Consider the following 15,690-nt stretch of genomic DNA (forward strand, 5'->3'; position numbering starts at 1 on the left):
TGTCTCAATCTTCTATGTTCCAAAGGACAAAGTCCTAACCTATTCAATCTTTCCATAAAACTCAGGTCCTCAAGTCCTGGCAACATCTTGTAACTTCTCAGGTTTTGTATTATTTACTGGCATTCTTGTAATGGTTGAAATTTGAAATGCAAGCATTCAACACAAACTATATAACTTGAATACCTGTTAAGTATTTGCATCTTTTATTGCTGATGGCTGATTAATATAGAGCACAATTTGTTTTCACTTACGACTAGGATATTTGAAATAGTACTGTGATTAAAATCTTGCTACTATCAGCAAGATTCTAATATTAACCTTTATATAATAAAAAATCAAATTATTATAAGTAGAAAGCAATCTTGTTTGGACTCAGTAATCTAAAGTTTTGCTTTATTTGGAGAGACCGATAGTGAGAAATTCTGCCTAAATACATGAATTAATTTTTGGTTACCTGTTATACTCTTTCAATGTATTTGCCTGCTCTGAAATTGATTATGTGGAAAGGAACATGTACAGATACTGTACTCAGGTGTGATTTTAGGGGAGGCGGCCAAAGGAAAATTTCGAACTGTTGCCTGTCTTACTATATAGAACATCTGATTAAAAGGAAGCTTTCTAAATAGTGCAGAGTTTATGAGCTAGTAAATTTAGTGATGAGTAACAATCTCCATGGTAATTGAGAGTTGCATAATTAGAGTCTGATTAATTTACAAAGTAACACACACAAAATGCTGGAGGAACTCAGCAGGTCAGGCAGCATCTATGGACAGGAATAAATAGCTGGTGTTTTAGGTTGAGACATGGGATTTCCAGCATCTTGTGTTTTCAATTTACATATTTTCACTTTGCAGAGAAATACTTCCTGTTGATTATAATTTATTGGAAGTTAATGCGTTAGTTTGGCTGGTACATCCAGTGACTTTGGTTCAAAGTCATTTCATTTTGCTCTTAATATATGATCATATTGTTTTGAGTTATTGCAATAAATCTGATTATACCTTTTGTGTGCAGTTAAAATGCTGAAGTGTTAAACTGGTATATTTTCTGTGAGGAAACACTTGGACTCCTGATAGAATATGTTAAAGTGAAACTGAATCTGGGGTTTATGTAATCTACTTTTAAAAATGGACAAGTTTTAGATTCTACATTTGTATTCAAAATGCACCAAAAGAAATGAGCTACAATGGCCACTTAAACACCATCTCATTGTAATGGGAAAATCAAGAACACATAATCTGTCAAGCATTCAAGCAACAGGTTCATAATAGAACTTAATACCTACAAAGAGAAGCAGACTCAGATGATATTTACATTACAGCTCAAAACCTAATCATTTAATCTTGCTTTTAGCTAACATCTTCTTGTCTTTTATTTTCATTTTGCATTTTAACCTTTGTAAAGCACTTTGAATTATATTGTCTATATGAAAATTACTCTATAAGTAAGTTATTGTTATTATTACTGAAATTTCATGTTAAGCAAATAAATGCTATTTTAAAGTTCTGAGGAGTGGAAGATAGCTGTGATTGATTATGTTCAATGTGGTGTGCCTGCTGAACTCAGATTACCACAGTCTTAACTAAACAACAGTGGTAACAGATGAATGGAATGAGTGGAGAGCAGGCTCTGCTAGAATGTTGTATAATTGTTAGTCAATACTAAACCACTATCAGAACAATGTTGGTGTATGCGTTCTTCATTAGAATTGGAGTCTTTGGATATATAATGCACACTGAACTTCATAATTTTGGGAACACCGCAACATTAATTAGGGAAAGACAAAACCCTTAAAACTTGGAATAAATTCAGGGGCTGTCTGTGATTTCCAACATTGTCACAAGCATACCAAGTTTTCTTTCTGTGTCTTCCCTGTACGTTTCTAAGCATACTGAATCCTTATATTTTTGTTGTGTTCTCCCTTCCTCTCAGACCTGTTGACCCCTTTTGTCTATTAAATTATATCTTTATCTTTATTTGGGCTCTTACTTTCTAAATCTCCCTATGACTTGTTCTGATTTGATATCATCTTCCACTATCTATCTGTCTCCCATTTTTTTCTCTCCTATTTCAGCAACAGCCCTCATCAACACTACATCGTACGAAATTGTGGTGGTGGGAGTGTTGCATCATATCAATCTTCCCGTTCCTTCAGTTCTCCACAAGCTCTTGCAGACTTCAATAGGGAGAAAACTGTGTTTCAAAAATCTACTGAGGACATTAGGTAAAGTTCTTCAGCCTTTATTTATGGATACATATATAATCCCTGTCTCTTCAGTTCTAAGTATGACATTTTTCTCACCCTCTTTATTTCCTCCTACACTTTCATTGTGTGCTTCTGATAATGGTAGGATTTCTGCCACAAAACGACAGTTTTCCATCACATGTCAGTGATAATAAAACTGATTCTGAGTCTGATTTGTAGACGGAGATCGAAAATGTAAAATCTGAGCACTATTTACTATTAAAGAATAATATGTTTAAGGTATCAGTGCAAACATAATATAGGCAACAGTTAATAGTAGTGGGGCTTTTTTTTTAACCATTCAGGCACTGGAACAATGTTAGAAATTCTTCTAATTTTATAAAATGAATTATTTGCTGTATTAACCTTGCCTCCCATGCATATCTTTTTTTCCATGAATGATCTTGTCCTCAGTAATGGCCATGAAAATTAATACTAAACAAATTAGAAAATTATTCTGGTGGATTACAGGGATCAGTGCCTCCTGATGATTATCTCATATATCTAACTCTCATATCATTGTTTAATGCAGTTGACTCATTTTTCCCTTGGGTTTTGATACTTAAGACTTTTGGTTGAATTCGAAGAGAGTAATGGAAGTGGAAAATATTTATAATGTGGTAACTGCTGTTATTTTACTATGAATAACCATCATAGCAGAAAGTCCTTTGTTAATTATTGAACTTATTTAGAAGTCCAGCCCTTATGTTGATCATATATAAGACACAAAAGCTGAAAAGATACCACATTACTAAACCTTTTCTAAGACTTTAAAAAATATCATATCATGGAAGGGGTTTTTATTACATCACAGAGAGAATTTTGAAATGTGGTATCTTTTCAGTTTTTGTATTTTGAAGTTCACTGCAGTAGTTAGCTATTTTTTTCACATGGGATTGAAGCCAAATGGCTTTAATCTACATGCAGATTAGCAGGTGCTGAATGCTATTTTAACCATGCACAGTGAATCTCAAATATCTCATCAAATCAGGTTGTCTTGCATTAATTTTAATTTCAAAATTCTGATTTACTGGAAATCTATAGAACACATCTATAGAAGTTTGCCAAGGTTTTCGATGACATGCCAAACCTCTGCAGACTTCTGAGGAAGTAGAGGCATTGTGCTTTCTTCACAATAATATTTGTATGATGGGCCCAGGACAGATCCTCTGAGTTAGTAACTCGCAGGAACTTAAAGTTACTGACCCTCTCCACTTCTGATCCCCTGATGACTACTTGCTCTTGGACCTCTGGTTTCGCTTTCCCTAAGTCTACATCAGTTCCTCAGTCTTATTGACATTGAATGAGAGGTAGTTGTTAAGTTTTCAATCTCCTTCCTGGATGTCTTTAAGATACAAAAAACCTCCTGGCTTATTATGATTAGGAGGGCGTTAGAAGGACAGATCTTGCTGGTGGGATAAAGTGAAGAGGTGGCGAAACACACAGACTGTTGAAAATAATGTGGTCTTTGGGCTATGGTGGTGGTGTTGGTAGTGATGACAGCTGGTGGGAGTGTAGGTGGTTCCTGAAGGAATTGTACTTGCTTACTTCAAGTCTGGAGCTAATCACCAAGAAAAATATATGAGTTAGCAAGGGAAAAGGTTTAGAACATAGAACATAGAATAGTACAGCACAGTACAGGCCCTTCGGCTCACAATGTTGTGCCGACCCTTAAACCCTGCCTCCCATATAACCCTCCACCTTAAATTCCTCCATATACCTGTCTAGTAGTCTCTTAAATTTCACTAGTGTATCTGCCTCCACCACTGACTCAGGCAGTGCATTCCACGCACCAACCACTCTCTGAGTAAAAAACCTTCCTCTAATATCCCCCTTGAACTTCCCTCCCCTTACCTTAAAGCCATGTCCACTTGTATTGAGCAGTGGTGCCCTGGGGAAGAGGCGCTGGCTGTCCACTCTGTCTATTCCTCTTAATATCTTGTACACCTCTATCATGTCTCCTCTCATCCTCCTTCTCTCCAAAGAGTGAAGCCCTAGCTCCCTTAATCTCTGATCATAATCCATACTCTCTAAACCAGGCAGCATCCTGGTAAATCTCTTCTGTACCCTTTCCAATGCTTCCACATCCTTCCCATAGTGAGGCGACCAGAAATGGACACAGTACTCCAAGTGTGGTCTAACCAGAGTTTTATAGAGCTGCATCATTGCCTCGCGACTCTTAAAATCTATCCCTGGACTTATGAAAGCCAACACCCCATAAGATTTCTTAACTACCCTATCTACCTGTGAGGCAACTTTCAGGGATCTGTGGACATGTAACCCCAGATCCCTCTGCTCCTCCATACTACCAAATATCCTGCCATTTACTTTGTACTCTGCCTTGGAGTTTGTCCTTCCAAAGTGTACCACCTCACACTTCTCCGGGTTGAACTCCATCTGCCTCTTCTCAGCCAACTTCTGCATCCTATCAATGTCTCTCTGCAACCTTCGACAATTCTCTACACTGTCCACAACACCACCAACCTTTGTGTCGTCTGCAAACTTGCTAACCCACCCTTCTACCCCCACATCCAAGTCATTAATAAAAATCATGAGAACTAGAGGTCTCAGAACCGATCCATGTGGGACATCACTAGTCACAACCTTCCAATCTGAATGTACTCCCTCCACCACAACCCTCTGCCTTCTGCAGGCAAGCCAATTCTGAATCCGCCTGGCCAAACTTCCCTGGATCCCATGCATTCTGACTTTCTGAATAAGCCTACCATGAGGAACCTTGTCAAATGCCTTACTAAAATCCATGTAGATCACATCCACTGCACTACCCTCATCTACTGTATATGCCTGGTTACCTCCTCAAAGAACTCTATCAGGCTTGTTAGACATGATCTGCCCTTCACAAAGCCATGCTGACTGTCCCTGATCAGACCATGATTCTCTAAATGCCCATAGATCCTATCTCTAAGAATCTTTTCCAACAGCTGTTCCCACCACCTAAGGCTCACTGGTCTATAATTACCTGGACTATCCCTACTACCTTTTTTGAACAAGGGGACAACATTCGCCTCCCTCCAGTCCTCCAGTACCATTCCTGTGGACAACGAGGACATAAAGATCCTAGCCAGAGGGTTAGCAATCTCTTCCCTCGCCTCGTGGAGCAGCCTGGGGAATATTCCGTCAGGCCCCGGGGACTTATCCGTCCTAATGTATTTTAATAACTCCAACACCTCCTCTCCCTTAATATCAGCATGCTCCAGATCTCCAACCTCACTCATAGTGTCCTCACCGTCATCAAATTCCCTCTCATTGGTGAATACCAAAGTGAAGTATTCATTGAGGACCTCACTCACTTCCACAACCTCCAGGCACATCTTCCCACCTTTATCTCTAATCGGTCCTATCTTCACTCCTGTCAACCTTTTGTTCTTTACATAATTGAAGAATGCCTTGGGGTTTTCCTTTACCTACTCACCAAGGTCTTCTCATGCCCCCTTCTTGTTCTCCTCAGCCCCTTCTTAAGCTCCTTTCTTGCTACCCTATATTCCTCAATAGACCCAACTGATCCTTGCTTCCTAAACCTCATGTATGCTGCCTTCTTCCACCTGACTAGATTTTCCACCTCACTTGTCTCCTATGGTTCCTTCACCCTACCATTCTTTATCTTCCTCACCGGGACAAATTTATCCCTAACATCCTGCAAGAGATCCCTAAACATTAACCACATGTCCATAGTACATTTCCCTGCAAAAACATCATCCCAATTCACACCCGCAAGTTCTAGCCTTATAGCCTCATAATTTGCTCTTCTCCAATTAAAAATTTTCCTGTCCTCTCTGATTGCATCCTTTTCCATGATATTGCTAAAGGCCAGGGAGTGGTGGTCACTGTCCCCCAGATACTCATCCACTGAGAGATCTGTGATCTGACCTGGTTCGTTACCTAATACTAGATCTAGTATGGCATTCCCCCTAGTCGGCTTGTGAACATACTGTGACAGAAATCCATCCTAGACACACTTAACAGACTTTACCCTGTCTAAACCATTGGAACTAATCAGGTGCCAATCAATCAGGTTTAGTGAAAGATGATGATGAAATCAATTACAATCTATAGTTCATTCACCATCCACAATGAATCAACCTACCTCCAACCTGTTAGCACGAATGTCGATTTCTTCAACTTCTGGTAATATTTCCATATTCCGCATCCCTCTTCTTTAAATCCCCACTCTGGCCCCGCCATTACTTCTTCTCCTCTCTTGTCTATCACCTTCCCCGATCCCTTTCTCCTATTGTCCACTCTCCTCTCCTATCAGATTCCTTCTCCAGCACTTTACCTTTTCCACCTATCACCCCCACCCTGCCCCCTCGGCTTCTCACTTTATTCGCCCTCCCCACCTGCCCATCTTCACCTATCACCTTCTAGCTTATATTCCTTCTCCTCCTTCCACCATCTTATTCAAACATCTTCCCCTTTCCTTTCCAGTCCTGGTAAAGAGTCTTGTCCCAAACATCAACTGTTTATTAATTTCCATAGATACTGTCCAACTTGCTGAGTTCCTGTTGCATTGCTCTGAATTAACTTCAGTTTGTTTCTGCTATAAACCCCCTAAATTTCCGTCTGTCATTGATTAAAGTATGTAAGAACTTAATAGATCCATTTTAGGTCATGTGAGTTCCATTTTATTTCAGTTTACATACTTTATAATTTGAGAATGAAAATGGTGAAAGTGTTATACTGTTTCCTTTTTAACTTGTAAAATGCACCTTATTATTTGTTGTTTTGTGGTATTATTACTTTATGTGTTGTGTGTCTAATTAATCAGTATTGTGCAAAACTCCTAGACACATTTACAGAGCCTATAAAAAGTATTCACCCCTCTTGGAAGTTCTCATGTTTTATTGTTTAGCAATATTGAATCACAGTGGTTTAATTTGGCTTTTTTTTGACACTGATGAACAGTAAAAGACTCTTCTGCGTCAAAGTAAAAACAGATCTCTACAAAGGCTCCAATATAAAGTGAAAACGGATCTCTAATATCAAAGAAGATACTCAAAGCTTTTTTAAGTACATACAGGGTAAAAAAGAGTCAAGGGTAGATATAGGACCAATACAAAATGACGCTGGAGATATTGTAATGAGAGATGCAGAGATGGCAGAGGAACTGAATGCATATTTTGCATCAGTCTTCATAGTGGAAAATATCTGCAGTATACCGGATAATCAAGAGTGTCAGGGAAGTGAAGTTTGTTCAGTGAAAATTATGACTGAGAAGGTGTTCAGGAAGCTTAATGCTCTGAGGGTGGATAAATCTCCTGGACCTGATGGAATGCATCCTTGGGTTCTGAAGGAAGTAGCTGGAGAGATTGCAGAGGCATTAACGATGAGCTTTCAAGAATCGATAGATTCTGACATTGTACCGGATGATTGGAAAATTGCAAAATTTACTCCACTACTTAAGAAAGGTGGGAGGCAGCAGAAAGGAAACTATTGACCTGTTAGTCTGACATCAGTGGTTGGGAAGTTGTTGGAATCGATTGTTATGGATGAGATTACGGAGTACCTGGATGCACATGATAAGGTATGGTTTCCTGAAAGGAAAATCCTGCCTGACAAACCTACTGCAACTCTTTGAGGAAATTACAAGCAGGGTAGACAATGGAGATGCAGTTTACGTGGTGTACTTAGATTTTCAGAAGGCCTTTGACAAGGTGCCGCACATGAGGCTACTTAGCAAGATAAGAGCCCATGGAATTACAGGGAAGTTACTAGCATGGGTGGAGCATTGGCTAGTCGGCAGAAAATAGAGTCTGGGAATAAAGGGATCCTATTCTGGCTGGCTGCCGGTTACCAGTGGAGTTCCACAGGGAACGGTGTTGAGACGACTGTTTTTTACGATGTATGTCAATGATTTGGACTATGGATCTTGGCTAAATTTGCCAATGATACAAAGGTAGGTGGAGGAGCAGGTAGATTTGAGGAAATAGAGAACCTGCAGAGAGACTTAGATAGTTTAGAGGAATGAGCAAAGTAGTGGCAAATGAAATCCAATGTTGGAAAGTGTATGGTCATGCACTTTGGTGAAAGAAATAAATGGGCAAACTATTATTTAGATGGGGAGAAAATTCAAAATGCAGAGATGCAAAGGGACTTAGGGGTCCTTGTGCAAGATACCCTAAAGGTTAACGTCCAGGTTGAGTCGGTTGTGAAGAAGCCGAATGCAAAGTTGGCATTCATTTCTAGAGGTATAGAATATAAAACCAGGGATGTGATGTTGAGGCTCTATATGGCACTTCTGATACCACACTTGGAATATTATGTACAGTTTTGGTTTCTTTATTTTAGAAAGTATATACTGACATTGGAGATGGTTCAGAGAAGATTCATGAGAATGATTCCAGGAATGAAAGGGTTACCGTATGAGGAATGTATGGCAGCTCTTGGGCTGTATTCCCTGGCGTTCAGGAGAATGAGAAGGGATCTCATAGAAACATTCCAAATGTTAAAAGGCCTGAACAAATTAGATAAGGCAAAGTTATTTCCCATGGTAGGGGATTCTAGGACAAGAGGGCACAACTTCAGAATTGAAGGATGTCTTTTTAGAACTGAGATGAGGAGAAATTACTTTAGTCAGAGGGTGGTAAATCTGTGGAACTTGTTACCACGAGCGGCTGTGGAGGCCAAGTCATTGGGGGTATTTAAGGCAAGGATAGACAGGTTCTTGATTAGCCAGGGCATCAAAGGGTATGGGGCAAAAGCAGGGGAGTGGGGATGACTGGAAGGATTGGATCAGCCCATGATTGAATAGTGGAACAGACTCAATGGGCCAAATGGCCTACTCCTGCTCCTATATCTTATGGTCTTATGATCGTAGGGTCTAAGTGATCTAATTTATTACAAATATATAACACAAAATTATTGATTGCATAAGTATTCACCTCCTTTAATATGACACACCAAATCATCATTTGGTTTTAGAAATCACATAATTAGTTAAATGGAGATCACAGTGTGCATGGAAGGTGTTTTAATTGATAGTAGTAAATATCTGGAAGGTCTAACTGCTGGTGAGATGGTATTCTGGCAAAACCACACCATGAAGACAAAAGAACACTCCAAGCAACTCCACAAGAAGGTTTTGAAAAGCATAATTCAGGAGATGGATACAAGAAAATTTACAAGTTACTGAATATCCCTTGGAGTCCAGTTAAGTCAATCATCAAGAAATGGAAAGAATATTGTACAGCTGTAAATCTCCCTAGGACAGGCTGTTCTCAAAAACTGAGTGACTGTGCAAGAAGAGGACTTGTGAGGGAGGCCACCAAGAGTCCTATAACAACTCTGCAGGAGTTACAAACTTCAGTGGCTGAGATGGTTGAGACTGCTCATTCAACAACTGTTGCCGAGCTGCTTTATCAGTCACAGCTTTATGGGAGAGTGGCAAAGAGAAAGGCACTATTGAGGTAAAAAAAACTCCCATGAATTCTTAGCTAGAGTTTGCTAGAATGCATATAGGAGACTCTGAAGTCAACTGAAAGAAGGATCTATGGTCTATTGAAACCAAAATTGAGCTTTTTGGCCAGCAGACTAAAAGCTGTGTTTGGCGTAAGCCAAACCCGACACATCATCAAAAACACATTATCTCTACCATGAAGCATGGTGGTGACTGCATCATGCTGTGAGGATGCTTCACTGTAACAGGCCCTAGATGGTTCTTGAAGGTAGAGATTAAAATGAATGCAGCAAAGTACAGGAAAATCCTGGAGTTAAACCTGATGCAGTCCGCAAGAGAACTGTGACTTGGGAGAAGATTTGTTTTGTAGCAAGACAATGACCTCAAGCATAAAGCCAAAGCTACACAGGAATGATTTAAAAATAACAAAGTTAATGTCCTGGAGTGACCAAGTCAGAGTCCAGACCTCAATCCAACTGAGAATTTGTGTTTGGACTCATGATTCCCATGCAATCTGACAGAGCTTGAACAGAGCTCGAATAGCTTTGTAAAGAAGAATGGGAAAAATTGCAGTATTCAGATGTGCAAAGCTGATAGAGACCTATCCACACAGAGTCAAGGCTATAATTGCTACCAAAGGTGCATCTTCTAAGTACTGACTTGAAGGGGGTGAATTCTTATACAATCAATAACTTTGTGTTTAATAATTTTAATAAGTTTAGAGCAATCTGTAGAGATCTGTTTTCACTTTGACACGAGTCTTTTTCAGTTGATCAGTGTCAAAAAACCCCAAATTAAATCTACTGTGATTCAATATTGTAGAACAATAAAGGATGAAAACTTCCAAGGGGGGATGAATACTCTTTACAGGCACTGTATATAGCTAGGGTGCCCCAGACTTTTACACAGTACTGTAACTTCAATTTACTGCTTGCAATTTATAATTTACATTCAGAACTGATGAATGATTATTGTTTGAATTAATATCTGCTATATTCACATAACTTCAGAATACTCCCTAACGGCAAAAGCATAAATGGCATTGAGCTCATCAGTGAGTAAACCTCATTACAGTGCAGTCCTACCACCCTAGCTTTCTATATGTGCCGAAGGCTTTTGCATAGTGTTGTATGAACTGTGTTGTGCATCTTGGTTTGGAGATACATTGTTCCGTCACCCGATGTACAGTGGATTCTAGTTAATTAGGACACCTCTGGACCAGTACATTTTGGGCCATTTAGCCAAAGTTTCATGGAACTAATTAAAAAGGTATAAAAATAGATAAACTACTATTTAACTGAGTAACAAATTATGTATTTAAACAAAATTCAGAATAAATTAGAATGCTACCAAACCTACTACAGTATTATAAAACTATATATTAGTTCCTAATAGTTAGCAATGGAGGAATTAATCCAGTGTACGCTGACTTGAACAAAATCAGTGCAGATACCCAGTGTTGATTACAGACTGCCTTCGTACAATGCTTTTGATGATCAAATTCTCTAAATCTTCAAATTCATTGTGATATTATTGATACCTTCAACTTGTTCTTAGTTCCTAATTTGCTGAAGTAGTGAAATTGCTTAATTACCACTCCCAGCAATTTTTCCATCTCTGAGCCCGAATGTTTGAAATTGCTGTGAACAAAACGGTTCTGAATTGTCTTACTGCTTATTTCTCACTAACCATCAGTGACAAAAATAACTACTTTCTAAACACAAACACATGCGACTGATGTCATTTAAAAACGATTCACTACCCAGATAAGTATGAAGTGGTTCGTTTCGGTAGGTCAAATATGATAGCAGAATATAGTATTAATGGTAAGACTCTTGGCAGTGTGGAAGATCAGAGGGATCTTGGGGTCTGAGACAATAGGATGCTCAAAGCAGCTGCGCAGGTTGACTCTGCAGTTAAGAAGACATATGGTATATTGGCCTTCATTAATCATAGAATTGTATTTAGGAGCCGAGAGGTAATGTTGCAGCTATATAGGACCCTGGTCAGACCCCACTTGGAGTATTGTGCTCAGTTCTGGTCGCCTCACTACAGGAAGGATGTGGAAGCCATAGAAAGGGTGCAGAGGAAATTTACAAGGATGTTGCCTGGATTGGGGAGCATGCCTCATGAGAATAGGTTGAGTGAACGACCTTTTCTCCTTGGAGTGAAGGAGGATGAGAGGTGACCTGATAGAGATGTATAAGATGATGAGAGGCATTGATCGTGTGGATAGTCAGAGGCTTTTTCCCAGGGCTGAAATGGCTGCCACAAGAGGGCACAGGTTTAAGGTGCTTAGGAGCAGGTACAGAGGAGATGTCAGGGGTAAGTTTTTTACACAGAGAGTGGTGAGTGCTTGGAATGGGCTGCTGGCAACAGAGCAACGGTGGAGGTGGATACGATAGGGTCTTTTAAGAGACTTCTGGATAGGTACATGGAGCTTGGAAAAATAGAGGGCTATGGGTAGCCCTAGTAATTTTAAGGTAGGGACATATTAAGCACAACTTTGTGGGCCGAAGGGCCTGTATTGTGCTGTAGATTTTCTGTGTTTCTAAGCATGTTGTAGTATCTGATGGCCAGACAACATGCACACAACTGATGCTAGAAAGAAAATGTTTGGCAACACTCTCTCGTCCCATTTAAGTGGCATAGTGTTCAAAATAAACAAAGGGAATCCTGGCTATTTTCTTGATTTGTTTTTATTCATTAAGAGTTGCCCCAACAAGTGGCTTCCCCGATTAACCAATGGGCCAAACCAGAATCCACTGTACACGTGCACGATTGAATGACAATAAACAGAACTTGAACTTGTATCTCAGCAAAGAAAGATACAGCTGATATTCGTGCTCGTTCAGAAAAGTGTCTAGTTAACCAGTAACTAACTTTTGTCCACCTGGACAAAAAAGACACGTACGTTCGGATGCTGTTCATAGACTTTATTTCAGCGTTCAACACAATCATCCCTCAGAAACTAATTGGAAAGCTGAGCCTACTGGGCCTGAACACCTCCCTCTGCACCTGGATTCTAGACTTCCTGACTGGGAGACCTCAGTCAGTCCAGATCAGAGGCAGCATCTCCAACACCATCACACTGAGCACGGGGGCTCCCCAGGGCTGTGTGCTCAGTCCACCACTGTTCACTCTGCTGACCCATGACTGTGCTGCAACACACAGCTCAAACCACATCATCAAGTTTGCCGATGACACGACCATGGTGGGTCTCATCAGCAAGAACAACGAGTCAGCTTACAGAGAGGAGGTGCAGCGGCTAATGGACTGGTGCAGAGCCAACAGCCTGTCTCTTAATGTGAACAAAACAAAAGAGATGGTTGTTTACTTCAGGAGGGCACGGAGCGAACACTCCCCGCTGCACATTGACGGCTCCTCAGTAGAGATCATTAAGAGCACCAGATTTCTTGGTGTTCACCTGGCAGAGAATCTCACCTGGTCCCTCAACACCAGCTCCATAGCAAAGAAAGCCCAGCAGTGTCTCTACTTTTTGCGAAGGCTGAGGAAAGTCCATCTCCCACCACCCATCCTCATCACATTCTACAGGGGTTGTATTGAGAGCATCCTGAGTAGCTGCATCACTGCCTGGTTCGGAAATTGCACCATCTCAGATCACAAGGCCCTGCAGCGGATAGTGAGGTCAGCTGAGAAGATCATCGGGGTCTCTCTTCCCGCCATTACGGACATTTACACTACACGCTGCATCTGCAAAGGAAACAGCATTATGAAGGACCCCACGCACCCCTCATACAATGTCTTCTCCCTCCTGCCATCTGGGAAAAGGCTCCTAAGCATTCGGGCTCTCATGACCAGACTATGTAACAGTTTCTTCCCCCAAGCTATCAGACTCCTCAATACCCAGAGCCTGGACTGATGCCTTACTGCCCTATTGTCTTGTTTATTATTTATTGTAATGCCTGCACTGTTTTATGCACTTTATGCAGTCCTGGGTAGGTCTGTAGTCTAGTGTAGTTTTTTTCTGTGTTGTTTTTTACGTAGTTCAGTCTAGTTTTTGTACCGTGTCATGTAACACCATGGTCCTGAAAAATGTTGTCTCATTTTTACTATGTACTGTACCAGCAGTTATGGTCGAAATGACAATAAAAAATGACTTGACTTGTAACAACAGGTCAGCCAGTTTAACTTCAGCATTAGGGAAAGTTCCATATTCAGTAATCAAAGACAAAAATTGTAGTCATTTGGCTTGTGAGAATTGAATCAAGAAAACCGGCACAGATTTGTTAAAGACAAATCATATCTATATAACCATATAACAATTACAGCACAGAAACAGGCCATCTCAGCCCTTCTAGTCCGTGCCGAATGCTTACTCTCACCTAGTCCCACCTACCTGCACTCCATTCCTTTCCTGTTCATATACCTATCCAATTTTTTTTTAAATGACAAAATCGAACCCGCCTCTACCACTTCTACTGGAAGCTCGTTCCACACAGCTACCACTCTCTGAGTAAAGAAGTTCCCCCTCATGTTACCCTTAAACTTTTGCCCCCTAACTCTCAACTCATGTCCTCTTGTTTGAATCTCCCCTACTCTCAACAGAAAAAGCCTATCCATGTCAACTTGATCTATCCCCCTTATATTTTAAATACCTCTATCAAGTCCCCCCTGAACCTTCTATGCTCCAAATATCTAACTAAGTTATTTGATGAAAGTATTTTGATGAATTAGCAAGAGAGGATTGACAGGGGAAATGCAACTGATATTGTATACATGGACTTCCAAAAGGCATTTGATAAGTTGTCATGTGGTAGGTACATCATAAAGATTGAATACAATGAACTTAAAGGGGGTGCAGCAATATGAGTAGGAAATGGGTGGGAACCATCAGGCTCCTGAACCAAAGGGGGTAACTTCATACAACTTCATTTGCCCCATCATTGAAATGTTCCCACAACTAATGGACTCACTTTCAAGGGCTCTTCATTTCATGTTCTTTATAGTTATTGGTTATTTATTTATTATTATTATTATTATTTCTTTCTTTTTGTATTTGTGCACTTGTCAAATGTCCATTCTGGCACGTTCTTTCATTGATTCGGTAATGATTATATTTTATTATGGATTTATTGAGTATGCCCACAAGAAAATGAATCTCAGAGTTGTATATGGTGACATATATGTAGTTTGATAATAATCTTACTTTGAATTTTGAAATTCATCATTTAACAGAAACATGCACTTATAGTAGAGTAGAATTTCATTCTAATTGTATAGTAGAATGCCACAGGGTCAGTTTTAGGACTATGCATTTCTTATGCATACCAATAACTAGGACTAACATACACAAGTTGTTCCTACAGATTGTGAGAATAGGTAAATAACTGGCAGATAGGAAGGTATGGTTATGCACTTTGGTAGAAGGAATAAAGACATACACTATTTTTTAATCTCAAAGAAAATTCAAAAATCGGAGTTGCAAAGAGACTTGGGAGTCTTTGTTCATGATTCCCTGAAAGTTAACTTGGAGGATGAGTTGGTGCTAAGGAAGGCAAATACAATGTTAGCATTGATTTTGAGAGGGCTAGAGTTTAAAAGCAAGGACATAATGCTGGGGTTTTATAAGACCATAAAACCATAAGAATATAGGAGCAGAAGTAGGCTATTTGGCCCATCAAGTCTGCTCCGCCATTTCACCATGCCTGATCCAGTTTTCCTCTAGCCCCATTCTCCTGTCTTCTCCCAGTATCCCTTCATACCCTGACCAATCAAGAATCTATTAATGTCTGCCTTAAGTATACTTAAAGACTTGGCCTCCACAGCTGCTTGTGGCAAAGAGTTCCACAGATTTAACACTCTCTAGCTAAAGAAATTCCTCCTCCTCTCCCTTCAAAAAGGATGCCCCTCTATTTTGAGGTTGTGTCCTCTGGTCTTAGACTCTCCCACCATAGGAAACATCCTCTCCACATCCACTCTATCAAGGCCTTTCACTATTCAATAGGTTTCAATGAGGTTACCTCTCATTCTTCTGAATTCCAATGAATACAGACCCAGAGCCATCAAA

At 40.0% G+C, this 15,690-nt stretch overlaps 1 protein-coding gene across 2 annotated transcripts in view; it reads left to right on the plus strand.

Annotated features, from left to right (window-relative positions):
* Positions 1 to 2,120: 2,120 nt before the first annotated feature.
* The window catches only part of LOC140724713 (serine/threonine-protein phosphatase 4 regulatory subunit 4-like), a 268,941-nt gene continuing 255,371 nt past the window's right edge, over positions 2,121 to 15,690 (plus strand). For both annotated transcript variants that reach the window (XM_073039175.1, XM_073039176.1), the window contains exon 1: positions 2,121 to 2,224. The gene's annotated coding sequence lies outside the window, so the exon portion shown is untranslated. The remainder of the gene's footprint in view (positions 2,225 to 15,690) is intronic.

This window comes from Hemitrygon akajei, chromosome 3 (genome assembly GCF_048418815.1).
Source record: "Hemitrygon akajei chromosome 3, sHemAka1.3, whole genome shotgun sequence".
Lineage (NCBI taxonomy): Eukaryota > Metazoa > Chordata > Chondrichthyes > Myliobatiformes > Dasyatidae > Hemitrygon > Hemitrygon akajei.